Source organism: Periplaneta americana, chromosome 3 (assembly GCF_040183065.1).
Source record: "Periplaneta americana isolate PAMFEO1 chromosome 3, P.americana_PAMFEO1_priV1, whole genome shotgun sequence".
Taxonomy (NCBI): domain Eukaryota; kingdom Metazoa; phylum Arthropoda; class Insecta; order Blattodea; family Blattidae; genus Periplaneta; species Periplaneta americana.
In genome coordinates this window covers 186,358,804-186,372,816 of record NC_091119.1, presented here as the reverse complement: position 1 = coordinate 186,372,816, position 14,013 = coordinate 186,358,804, and the positions used below count along the sequence as shown (strand labels likewise).

Below are 14,013 nucleotides of genomic sequence, written 5' to 3'. Positions count from 1 at the left end.
TCCAGCATTCTCCAATCTTCCCTATTTTCCGCATTCCCCATACGATCTACGTATCTTAATGTTGTCCATCACCTGATATCTTCTATTGCCCCAAACTCTTCTCCCGTTTACAATTCCTTCCAGTACATCCTTCAGTAGGCAGTTTCTTCTTATTATGGATTTATTAATGTGTCCTACAGAATAATCTCTGTAATGTTGACAATTAATATTTGAGGAGAAATATTCGCTCCGGCGCCGGGGATCGAACCCGGGTCCTTGGTTCTACGTACCAAGCGCTCTGACCACTGAGCTACGCCGAATTCAATCCACAGCACCGGATCGAACTCTCCTCCATCAATGTTTCCCTTTGTGGCCTGACTCCAAGTTAGGCATATATATGTTGACGTATATGTCTAGTGTCAACTGCCATTATACTAGGAGCGCACTCAATTGAGTGACTTGTTTGGCCGGGATTCCGCAGTTATGATGCACTGCTAGCTAAGAGAATATTATGGATTTATTAATATGTCCTATAGAATAATCTCTGTAATGTTGACAATTAATAATTAATATGCCTAACTTGGCGTCAGGCCACAAAGGGAAACACTGAAGGAGGAAGGTTCGATCCGATGCTGTGGATTGAATTCGGCGTAGCTCAGTGGTCAGAGCGCTTGGTACGTAGAACCAAGGACCTGGGTTGGATCCTCGGCGCTGGAGCGAATTTTTCTCCTCAAATATTAAGTTTCTTCTTAGCCAGTGGCCCAACTTATTTCTTTTTCTTCCTTTAATCAGATTCAGCATTATTCATTCATCACCTACTCTTGTTACAGGAGCTGCATTTCTTATTGTCAGTCCATTTCACATGCTCCATTCTTCCCATATCCACATTTCAAATACTGCACTTCTAGTCATTTCACTTCACTTCGTCGTAATGTTCATGTTTCTGCCCCATAGAAAGCTCTTCACTAGTCTCATCCTTAGTTCTTTTTTCAGAGGTCCGCAGAAGATGTTCTTTCTTTTCTGTTACAAGCTTCTTTTGCCATTGCTATCCTCCTTTTGACTTCCTGGCAGCAGCTCACGTTACTGCTTATACAGGGACATCATTTTATTTTAACTTCAATTTTTATTGTACCTGAGTTTTTGAGTGTACTTCACTCCCACCCCTTCTATTAATGAAGTTCAACAGTCCTCCACAGAGATCCAAGACTGCATATACAGTCATAGTAGCCTTACGGTCATAGTAAACAATACGTTCCAAAATATGTTCGCGTTCTTCAGTGACGAAAGAGCTTTCAATATTGAATAATTTTCCATTTCCCTACGTCGCATCCCGGTTTCCCCCACCTGCTTCTATTCGCCTCTCTGTGGCTGGGCTGTCTTAGCTCTTTTCTGAGAACATTAATTTCTTTTAGGAATTGGACGTCTACGTAATATTATACTCACACAACTGTTTAAAATAACTTAAATAAAAGGACCTCGTTAAGTAATTAACTGTCACGTGATTTCCTCCCTTTCTACGACCCTGCGACGTAACCACTTGGACGGACAGTAGATAGCATGTCTGAATAATTTATTTTTTCGGATCGGGTAGAAGTGTAGATTGAATTTACAGTACGTAAGGTACTCTTTTATAGAGAGTACAGAATTATTTCAACATTAGTTACCGATACGAAGTACGAACCTGGTAATTGCAATTAGATACAATAGTCTATCGTGCGATAATATACACATTTGAACTGAAGACTGTATCGAAATGAACGGCCAGCATTTTAAAAAAGGTGTTTAAATATCCATATTATGATTATTTTTAAATTTAACTTCATTCTCTATATTGTACGTTAATGTGCTGTAGACAGTATAATATACACTGCATAATGAATACGTTTGAATGGACAGCTCAGTTCGTGAGTAAAAACGCTCATTGTTAATACTGTACTGTACTTTGATTAAACAGAAACTTAATGAAAATTATCACACTCAAAATCGCGATATTTCCTAGTTTACGTAAATGGATGAACTACTTTTCGTCCCTCCTATACCTAGTAAAGTGATTTGTTTGTATATTACTCCAGTATCATCGAACTCCAGTCGTGGGAGGAGGTAGCAAACGGTGTTTCCGGTTCTTAATCGTTGATCCAAAGGTATAGCCAGGTTAATATTAAAAATGTTAGTAAAAATAAAATGATGTCCCTGTAGTACACTCCAAGTAACTGAAGCTGTCCACTTGTTCTACTACAGCGTTCTGCATTTGTTGACTCGCGAGTCAATCCCTTAATACAAAAACAGGGTGGAGAGGTAAGGCATGATCTGACCTTCAGCTATCACTTGTTCATTCAACGTTAAGCAATTTGGGTATCCTTCCCCACCTGCTTTCCCCTTTTCTGTGTACTGTGTGCTACATTTTATATGACGTAATCTTTCCCGACCACTGTTCTACTGTATCATTTCGAATTCACATATTTACCTTCATTATTTTTCTTCCGATAACCATGGTTTTCATCGTGTTTCATTTATCTTCATCCCATCGCGCTTTCAATTTCTTACAACTCTTCGAAACCGACATCAAGCACTTCTTTCTATCCCTCATCATAGAACGTCTTTATACTTATCTTCCTATACTGTAGAAATACCTCGCCTCTGGAATTCGTTACCTAATAATGTCAGGGACTGCCGGACTTATCACAATTCAAAATTAAATTGAAAAATTTTGTCTTAGTTAATGTTTTTAGGTATTGCTAAAAGTATTGATCTGTGTTTTTTTTTTCCTTTCTTTTTCTTTTTAATCTAGATTAAAATTGTAAGTTTCTTGTTTATGTTAGTTAATTAGTTAGGATACAATTAATTATGATACTTAGTCACTAATTTAAACCTGTGTATATTTTGTGAGGCTTTACTTTGTTTATAGTGTTTCTTTTATCATCCAGTCTGCTGTCCAAAAATCTGAAAGTTAGAATTTATAAAACAGTTATATTACCGGTTCTTCTGTATGGTTGTGAAACTTGGACTCTCACTCTGAGAGAGGAACATAGGTTAAGGGTGTTTGAGAATAAGGTGCTTAGGAAAATATTTGGGGCTAAGCGGGATGAAGTTACAGGAGAATGGAGAAAATTACACAACACAGAACTGCACGCATTGTATTCTTCACCTAACATAATTAGGAACTTAAAATCCAGACGTTTGAGATGGGCAGGGCATGTAGCACGTATGGGCGAATCCAGAAATGCATATAGTGTGTTAGTTGGGAGACCGGAGGGAAAAAGACCTTTAGGGAGGCCGAGACGTAGATGGGAGGATAATATTAAAATGGATTTGAGGGAGGTGGGGTGTGATGATAGAGACTGGATTAATCTTGCACAGGATAGGGACCGATGGCGGGCTTATTTGAGGGCGGCAATGAACCTTCGGGTTCCTTAAAAGCCATTTGTAAGTAAGTAAGTTTTTTCCTCTCTTTATTTTTTGTGTGGCTTTATTTTGTATATAGTATATTTTTTTCTCAGTTTATTTCTATTATTGTATTTGTATTCCTTGTGTTGTGGAAGAGGAGGCCTGATGGCCTTAACTACACCAGAATAAATAAATAAATAAATAAATAAATAAATAAATAAATAAATAAATACTGCTCACAACTGTCATTTAGCTTCAATAGCATATTCCTTAGTATCATCTTCTCTTCTCCAACGACGCCATATCATCAGCAAATCTTATGCACTTTATTCTTCTTCCTTCTACTCTCACCCCTCCTTTGTTCTACGAACAGTTCTTAATTAAATCCTCCAAGTAGATACAATGTTAAAATTGAAATATACCGTCTATGCTATCTAGTTTTTGTATGATTGATTATAACATAAACGTTTTCGGCACTAATGTGCCATTTTCAAATGTATGAAAATTTGCCTAATTACATGTTCAAATAGATGCACATGAACTGTGTGAATGAAAACATATAATGTGTACCCTTGATGATCTCATATCACATATAAAACAATCTATATGTAGATAATTAAATAATTAAAATTAAAAACACACACTTATTACTAACATTTAAATCTGTTTTGTTTTTCTGCTGCAATTATCCATCATTTGGTGGAACACTGGGGTTATCTTCACGTATTATGTAGTCAAATGCAGTTATTCAATTACTTAAAATGTTATAAACTTACACTGAGATACTAACTGTTAATATGTTAAAATTCTTTATGTTAATTCAATTGTTATTGCACCAAGGTTCCTTGTTTTTTGTTCACTTTCACATATTGGAGCACTTTACCATGATCGAATGTGGTGCGTAATATAAGTTACATTGATACCTGGCTATTGTTTTCCTTCGGTTTGCCGTGGTTGGATTATTACATATTCATGGTTGTCACCGTCCGATTATCAGTCAAGCCTTTCCACTGCGAACATAAAATATAGTTGTTACGTATTTGATTGAATATGCTGATGGTTAAATCCATTGAATTGAGCTTACGTACAATGGCTGGACATGGATAAACCATACAACATGAAATTACTCCAAGTAGATGTTGAACAAACTCGGTGATAAGGGGTATCTTTGTCGTACTTCTCTCCGTGTTCCACTTCCCTCTGACATTTCTTCTCTTATCCTGACTTTGAATTCTTCTAATATACACACTGTGACTATTTTATTTCTCTTCCTTTGCTCTTAAGCCAGGCAAAGCTACAGAAATGAGTTCATCTGATTTAGAAGAATTTTGTGCATCCCTGGGAGCAAACCCATTTCCATCTCGGCGTGAAAACAACCATCGTCTACCTGACCTCACTGCTGGCAGGCTATCAGTAGCAGACAGGCCACGGTGTTGATAAACCGCCGCTGCATAATGGCCATTATGTACAGTGAGAATGTGCGTGGACTCGCTCAGCCACGTGCTCAATCTGGGAAAGGATTCCTACATAAAGACGGTGGGCAGAGCAAGGAACATTCAGGAAATAGTTCGCATCCGCCGTTGCCATGTTACAGCCTAAAAAAAGTAAATGCTGGACACGAGCTTTCCCGTGAACGTTACTGAAACCACCGTCAGAAATTTTAACAAAATTGTCATAGCGTTCCTCTGCTACATTCTAGTTAAAGTAACACAAATACAGTAGAACCTCTATTATCCGTGGTAATGAAGGGGGTGGAGCGTTTGTCATCTAGTCTGCTGTCAAAAAATCTGAAAATTAGAATTTATAAAACAGTTATATTACCGGTTGTTCTGTATGGCTGTGAAACATGGACTATCACTTTGAGAGAGGAACAGAGAATTGAGGGTTTTTGAGAATAAGGTTCTTAGGAAAATATTTGGGGCTAAAAGGGATGAAGTTACAGGAGAATGGAGAAAGTTAAGGCTGGTTCACAATAAACCGGGAACGAGAACCAGGATGAAAACGAGAAGCAGAGGACGTGAATATGAACATTTTTGATTCACAATAAACCGAGAACGTAGACGACTATGCATATCGATATGTATGTCAATAACGATATGTAAAGTCGATATTACGCATTCTGATGTTATTTATGTATAATTGACCAATAGCGTTCTCTCATGAGTACAAGGCAGCCAACATAAACACAGGTTAACCAACTTCGAAATTTCAACTGAAACATTTCATTATGTACGGTACTATAAATATGCCCATGCATCTTTATTATCACAACCTATTTTAAGTCTACCATAACGTAAAATAATTAGAGAAGAAACATCTGTAATAGAACAAAAATGAACACAACAGTAGTTATTGAATTGAAGCGTGAATATGTAGTGTGCAATACAACCAATACAGTAATAAAATATGATTCGCTTCCGATCGGTGTTCAAAGATGCAACTATTGAAAGCCACGTATTCTCCTTCATTGTCTCATCTTTATACGAGGCGTGCCGCTTATCGTAAACGTGAGGATTTTCCTCAGCACTCAATATTAGAATCTCATCAAATACAACTTGCTCCATGATGCACAGCACAGAACAAAATAATGCATAGGTTATGTCACGGTCTTCTTGCTACAAAATATACGACGACAAAATAGCTTTTAGATGGCAATATAATGAATCTAGTGGGCTGTGATCGGAAACGTGAACGCCAAAGTTGAAACTTGGCCAACTCTCCATTCCCGATCCCGGGCTCCGGCAAGCTTTTCGTTAATTGTAAATGCTCACATTTAAATGTACACATTTTAACAATTTTACCGTTTTCGGTTTCGTTCCGATTCTCGTTTCCGGTTTATTGTGAACCAGCCTTTACACAACGCAGAGCTGCACGCATTATATCCTTCACCTGACATAATTAGGAACATTAAATCCAGACGTTTCAGATGGGCATGTAGCACGTATGGGCGAATCCAGAAATGCATGTAGAGTGTTAGTTGGGGAGACCGAGACGTAGATGGCAAGATAATATTAAAATGGATTTGAGGGAGGTTGGATATGATGATAGAGACTGAATTAATCTTGCTCAGGATAGGGACCAATGGCGGGCTTATGTGAGGGCGGCAATGAACCTTCGGGTTCCTTAAAAGCCAGTAAGTAAGTAAGTAAGTAAGTAAGTAAGTAAGTAAGTAAGGGGGTTAAGTGAACGGTTAATCGAAAAAATCGGATAATCCGTACCATGAAAGGTTTTCATAAATTAAGTGCATAATACAGTTTCGTAATTTTCTCCGTGGTCTTTTGTTTTAATACGCTAGGTAGTGGATTAGAAGTTCACTACTTTAAGTCTGGTTTTCAACGACCAGTTTTTAATGGCCAAGGAAATTCCTTATGACGGCTGTCTGTGGAAAGATAGGAATAGTACAGGTCTCATGTAGTAGAATTACATACTTATATAAAGTATATATGTTTTTCATTAAATCGCGCACAATTGTAATGCCTATCTCATATTCTGATGCGACGTGAACCACATTCTTTTCACAAACCACTATTACTTTTTCGTAGCACATCACATTTTCTTTTGACACCTGTGGAAGACATTTTGCATAGAAGTTAGACGGTACGGCCACTCGAAGAGTAGATCATACTGTGTAAGAGTAAAGGTTTGTACAAAAACACTCTGTAGAAAAAATTCGTCCTAATATAATGTAGAATACTTCATATTTTTTCTGCAGAAAAAAAAGAGCGAGATAGAAAGAGAGTCGGATAATCCACCAATCGGTTAATAGGGTGACGGAAAATCGGAGTTCTACTGTAGTATCGTCTTTGTCAATGTTTTCTTGGTTCAATTCTCGATTAGAAATATTCATTATTTTTAAGTACGTTTGTCATTACACAGATTACACTGCTCAGGACATATAAATAAGATACAGCAATAAAATCAATACAATAATATAACTTACTTACTTACAAATAGCTTTTAAGGCACCCGGAGGTTCATTGCCACACTCACACAAGCCCGCCTGCGGTCCCTATCCTGAGCAACACTAATCCAGTCCCTACCATCACTTCCCACCGCCTTCAAATGTATATTAATATTATCCTCCCATCTACGCCTTAACCTCCCCAAAGACCTTCTTCCCTCAGATCTTCCAACTAACACTCTATATGTATTTTTAGATTCAACTATACGTGCTACATGCCCTGCCCATCTTAAACGTCTGGATTTAAATTTTCTAATTATGTTAATTAGGTAAAGAATACATTGCGTGCAGTTCTGCGTTGTGTAACTTCCTCCATTCTCCTGTAACTTCATCCCTCTTAGCCCCAAATATTTTCCTAAGCACCTTATTCTCGAACATCCTTAACCTCTGTTCCTCCCTCAAAGTGAGAGTCCAAGTTTCACAACAATACAGAACAACCGGTAATATAACTGTTTTATAAATTCTAACGTTCAGCTTTTTCGAGGGCAGATTGGATAATAAAAACTTCTCAACCGAATAATAGCAGACATTTCCCATATTTATTCTGCGTTTAATTTCCTCTCGAGTGTCATATATATTTGTTACTGTTGCGCCAAGGAATTTGAATTTTGTAAGTAAACACAAAATTACAAGCTAACTAAATTAATATCAGTGTAAATAAATTGCCAAAATAAATAGCAAATTACAAGGTAACAAAATTGGTATATATGTATGTATGTATGCATGCATGTATTAACACTACAATTTGGTATACACCCGGTGGCAGTGATATATAATATACAATAATACCATTACAGTTATACAATAATTACAGCAATAAAAGAAAAATAAATAAATAAACAAATAAATAAAATAAAATAAACCTAAATTTTATTTCTAACTATAAATAAATAGATGCAATAAACCTAGGACTATAAATAAAAACTATTCTATAATAACGCCTACAATAAGCAAACGTAAACCTAACTTATAAGCACTTCTATTTCACCCAACTATTACCAATTTAAGTAATTACATATCACCTTAATTTATTTACATGCCAACTAAATTACATATCATCTTAATTAATTACATATCAACTCATTTAATTACATGACACAACTTAGATAATTACCATGCCCTACAATTACATCTTCAGTCTAATCTTCTCAACCTTCCCTTAAATGTATTGATTTGAGAGGTCCACCCTGAAAGATTGCCGCAGGTAAACTGTTCCAGCCTACTATTGTGCGGTTAACAAAGGAAAATTTTGCCACGTCCGTTCTCTGTTTTCTACATTTAAACTTCCTAATGTGATCTGCCCTGCCTAAGTATGATGGTGTTGCTAATCTAGCATTGATGTCGGTCCATGCTTTGTGTCCCATTTATGCCTTAAAAAATGCGATGTAAATAAATTCCCAAAATAAATAGCAAATTACAAGCCAACCATAATAATATCAGTGAAATAAATTCCCAAAATACGAGTAAATAGCAAATTACAAGTTAACTAAATTAATATTAGCGTAAATAAATTCCCAAAATAAATAGCTAACTAAATTAATATCAGTGTAAATAAATTTCTAAAATAAATAGCAAATTACAAGTTAACTAAATTCAACAACCACAGTATAAATTAATGTTTAAAATGCGGCATAAGTTAATTAAAAAAGGCATTTCAACAATATTTCTAATTATTATCGTAAGTCTTCTCTTCACTTTCTTTTCAGCCACTTTTTTTTTAGTCTTCCTTCATTTTTTTATCTTGGAAGGTGAGCATATTAAAAATCCAATCCCTCCTTAAAACAACATTTATAAAGCGAACACGGAATAAAAACGCAAGAAGGCTATGCAAAATTAGAATACTTAACTTCAGCTTTAAAATACGTTTAGCTACCGCATGTAACACTCTGAAAGTGAAAGTTGCTAGTGTTACCAACCAATAACGTTAAAAGGTTTAAAAAAACTTACACACATGGCTGCCAAACTGTGGGAATAGTTTCAGATTGCCTTCTGCAACGTGTCTCGTGGGAAAATGGCGGTTTGTTGCACTTGACAAGAAAACACAGTCGCTCTACAAATATCGATTGAGTGTAAATAAGTGAAACAAAAGCTACAGAACCTTACATGTAAGTGTTTTGAACTCGTAAAAATGTCTAGACCTACGATATATTGATTTTTTTCGTGCCCGTCACTAAAATATTGAACTTCACAATAAGAAAACGTCTTCATCAAATAGGCTACCATGGGAAACTTTCCGTATTTCAGGAGCTTACTTACTTACTTACAAATGGCTTTTAAGGAACCCGAAGGTTCATTGCCGCCCTCACATAAGCCCGCCATCGGTCCCTATCCTGTGCAAGATTAAGCCACTCTCTATCATCATAACCCACCTCCCTCAAATCCATTTTAATAATGTCCTCCCATCTACGTCTCGGCCTCCCCAAAGATCTTTTTCCCTCCGGCCTCCCAACTAACACTGTATATGCATTTCTGGATTCGCCCATACGTGCTACATGCCCTGCCCATCTCAAACGTCTGGATTTTATGTTGGTAATAATGTCAGGTGAAGAATACAATGCGTGCAGTTCTACGTTGTGTAACTTTCTCCATTCTCCTGTAACTTCTTCCCTCTTAGCCCCATATATTTTCCTAAGTACCTTATTCTCAAAGACCTTTAATCTCTGTTCCTCTCTCAAAGTGTGAGTCCGAGTTTCACAACCGTATAGAAGAACCGGTAATATAACTGTTTTATAAATCCTAACTTTCAGATTTTTTGACAGCAGACTAGATGACAAAACTTCTCAATCGAATAATAACAGTCATTTCCCATATTTATTCTGCGTTTAATTTCCTCCGAGTGTCATTCATATTTGTTACTGTTCCTCCAAGATATTTGAATTTTTCCACCTCTTCGAAGGATAAACCTCCAATTTTTATATTTCCATTTCGTACAATATTCTGGTCACGAGACATAATCATATACTTTGTCTTTTCGGGGTTCACTTCCAAACCTATCGCTTCGCTTGCTTCAAGTAAAATTTCCGTGTTTTCCCTAATTGTTCCTGGATTTTCTCCTAACACATTCACGTCATCCGCATAGACAAGCAGCTGATGTAACCCGTTCAATTCCAAACCCTGTCTGCCATCCTAAACTTTCTTATTGGCATATTCTAGAGCAAAGTTAAAAAGTAAAGGTGATAGTGCAGCTCCCTGCGTTAGCCCGCAGTCAATTGGAAAAGCATCAGATAGAAACTGGCCTATACGGACTCTGCTTTATGTTTCACTCAGACACATTTTAATTAACCGAACTAGTTTCTTGGGAATGCCAAATTCAATAAGAATATTATATAAAACTTCTCTCTTAACCGAGTCATACGCTTTTTTGAACTTTATGAATAATTGATGTACTGTACCTTTATATTCCCATTTTTTCTCCAATATCTGTCGAATACAAAATATCTAATCAATAGTCGATCTATTACTCCTAAAACCGCACTGATGATCCCCAATAATTTCATCTACATATGGAGTATTTCAGGAGCTATTCCAGTGAAATTAGACACTGCACGAAATCTAATCAAATATTAGTACAACTAACAAAGGACAATGATATTGAGAATTTAAACTGACATTGATCGCATGCGAACATCATAGTTTTAATTATTGTTCCTGCAAAATTAACTCCTCCTTTCACATTAATTTTCCTAACTCTGACTACGTTATCTTTACAGGTGAACCGTAAGTAATATCATTAAGTCTGATGAACGATTCCTTAAGTAAAAGCAACTAAAATGTCACATTATTTTACTATGTTTTGCACAGTTTTGCATAAAAACGTGCATTTTAAAATGCATGATTTATGAGATTGTTCAACGCTGCAATCAGCAGGGCGTACATATTCAGTTGTGTTGCTCTTAACAACCCCTTCACCTGGCCTGTTGAAAGTCATTGCCATGTAACTTACATTATTTTTAAACTGTCAACTGGCCGAAGACAGGTCTGAACCTCACAAGTGATAGCAAAAGTACCACTTATGATGCAACTAGCAACTACGCCAGGAGATAATGGGGTAGAGTGGCGAGTTTCTTTCCTCCTGCATTGCAAACATCGCCGATTAGCTAGATGTTGCACTAATCAGGCTTGAGATTTATTTATTTATTCATTTAATCACTTATTTATTCATTCATTTATCTATTTATTTATTTTACTCCTAGTAAGATTCAAACGAATACAAGTTAATGTAATATAAATATTATTTATTTAATTACTCTCGCAACTGCCGAGGTCAAATTAGCGTCGCCGGATGTGCCGGACTTTTGTCCCGCAGGAGTTCTTTTACATGCCAGTAAACCTACTGACATGAGCCTGTCGCATTTAAGCACAGTTAAATGCCATCGACCTGGCCAGGGATCGAACCCGCAACCTTGGACATAGAAGGCCAGCGCTATACCACCTCGCCAACAAGGTCGACGTTAATTATAATATGAACTAGTCCACTCCTGAATGAATAACACTCATGCTCAGGAGGGGATTCCAATACTTACTTACTTACTTACTGGCTTTTAAGGAACCCGAAGGTTCATTGCCGCCCTCACATAGGCCCGCCATCGGTCCCTATCCTGTGCGAGACCAATCCAGTCTCTATCATCATATCCCACCTCCCTCAAATCCATTTTAATATTATCCTCCCATCTACGTCTCGGCCTCCCTAAAGGTCTTTTGCCCTCCGGTTTCCCAACTAACACTCTATATGCATTTCTGGATTCGCCCATACGTGCTACATGTCCTGCCCATCTCAAACGTCTGGATTTAATGTTCCTAATTATGTCAGGAGAAGAATACAATGCGTGCAGTTCTGCGTTGTGTAACTTTCTCCATACTCCTGTAACTTCATCCCGCTTAGCCCCAAATATTTTCCTAAGCACCATATTCTCAAACACCCTTAACCTATGTTCCTCTCTCAGAGTGAGAGTCCAAGTTTCACAACCATACAGAAGAACCGGTAATATAACTGTTTTATAAATTCTAACTTTCAGATTTTTTGACAGAAGACTGGATGATAAGAGCTTCTCAGCCGAATAATAACACGCATTTCCCATATTTATTCTGCGTTTAATTTCCTTCCGAGTGTCATTTATAAAATAATAATAATAATAATAATAATAATAATAATAATCCTCTGATTGAAGTTCTGGTTAACATGTATAGTGGCAAAAAACACCGGACTGACGGAATAATCAAAGTCCCCGAAATGAGCCACTGCGCATGCCACGCCCGCATTCACAAGATAGCGAGTAATCTATTGAAATTGTTGTAGTTTCGACTGCTGACGTAGCCCATTTCGAAAGCCATTAGAAAATAAATTGGTAAATTCATGTTCTGGGAATAATAAGTTAATTAAGTAGTAAAATGTCGCTCCAATCGAAAAGTATTGGGAATAAATTTTAACAAGGAACAAAAAAAAAAGTTTTCTTCCCAGGCAGGATTCGAACCACGAAAGTCTTAGTTACCAGTCTATCGTGGCTCTGGAGTAAACAAGGCTCTGAAATCAGCTACAAGGAACGGTCCGGTTTTTTTTTTTTTTTTGCCGCTACTGTACATCTATTATCAGTCAGTACGTCTCGCTTGACCATATGTGTCAGAGAAAGGACAATTGTATGTATGTATCTGATTCTGAAGTCTGACTAGTTTAATATGTAGCTAGTCGGCGATGTATGCAATGGAGGGGGAAAGGAAAGGCCACCCTACAACATTATCTCCTGATGTAATTGCCTCATAAGTGGTGCCTTCTTGGTATCACTTGTGAGATTCAGTCCTGTCTTCGGACAGTTGACTAAACAACAAACAAGAAAAAATACAGATGATATACCGTTTCATTTTTGTATTTAAACTGTGTAAGAGAACGAAGAATGAACAAACCCATTTCACGTAAAAGAAAATCTTGGAAAATTGAAAATAAACTCTAGAACCAAATTTTAATTAATTGTTCAGAAAACACAGACAATAAGACACACTTATTTCAAATTAAAGTGAAAAGATTAACAAATATCTGTACACTCCCATTTCGATTGAATTTTCTAGAGTTCGTAAACAATAATTATTATGCTTATTTCACGTTATAATGTTAAAACATTAAAAACTCTAAAGAAAAAATACGTTTTTACGTTAAAGTAAGGAACAAAAAAAAATTTTCAAACATTTTTATTTAATTCTAATTAAATATTCGGTGAAAACAGACATTAATAAAACTGTATTTTATCTTACAAGTCTAGCTTTCAAGTAGTAGCTCCCTGTAAAGCAGGTTTGAATAATTTCAAGGAAAAAGTGTTCCGGAGCCGGGTATCGATCCCGGGACCCTTCGCTTAGCGCGCGAACGCTCTACCGACTGAGCTACCCCAGGAACTATACACGACACCGTCACAATTTTTCCTTTTATATCCACACAACTCACATGAGCTGACAAGACGCCAGAACTCAACTGTGAGTGCACACAATACTTGTGTGACTTTAAATTGTGGCTTTCTGTTAACGTATCTCCAGTATCGAATGTATTATACAAATCTAGCTTTCAGGTAGTAGCCCCCTGTATTTTATCTTATTCAAATCTAATTAATGATTAAAAAACCTGTTTGTCGTACTTCTCAGCGAATTAGAAATACTTCCCTCCAACTTTAATTTTTCGACGTAGTGCGATAAACTTACATACAAGA

The 14,013-nt window shown here is 36.7% G+C and overlaps 1 non-coding gene across 1 annotated transcript; it reads right to left on the bottom strand.

Annotated features, from left to right (window-relative positions):
• Positions 1-13,630: 13,630 nt before the first annotated feature.
• On the bottom strand, positions 13,631-13,704 carry TRNAS-GCU (transfer RNA serine (anticodon GCU)). Its single transcript has one exon. It is a non-coding gene; the product is annotated as a tRNA-Ser (tRNA).
• Between the last annotated feature and the right edge of the window lie 309 nt (positions 13,705-14,013).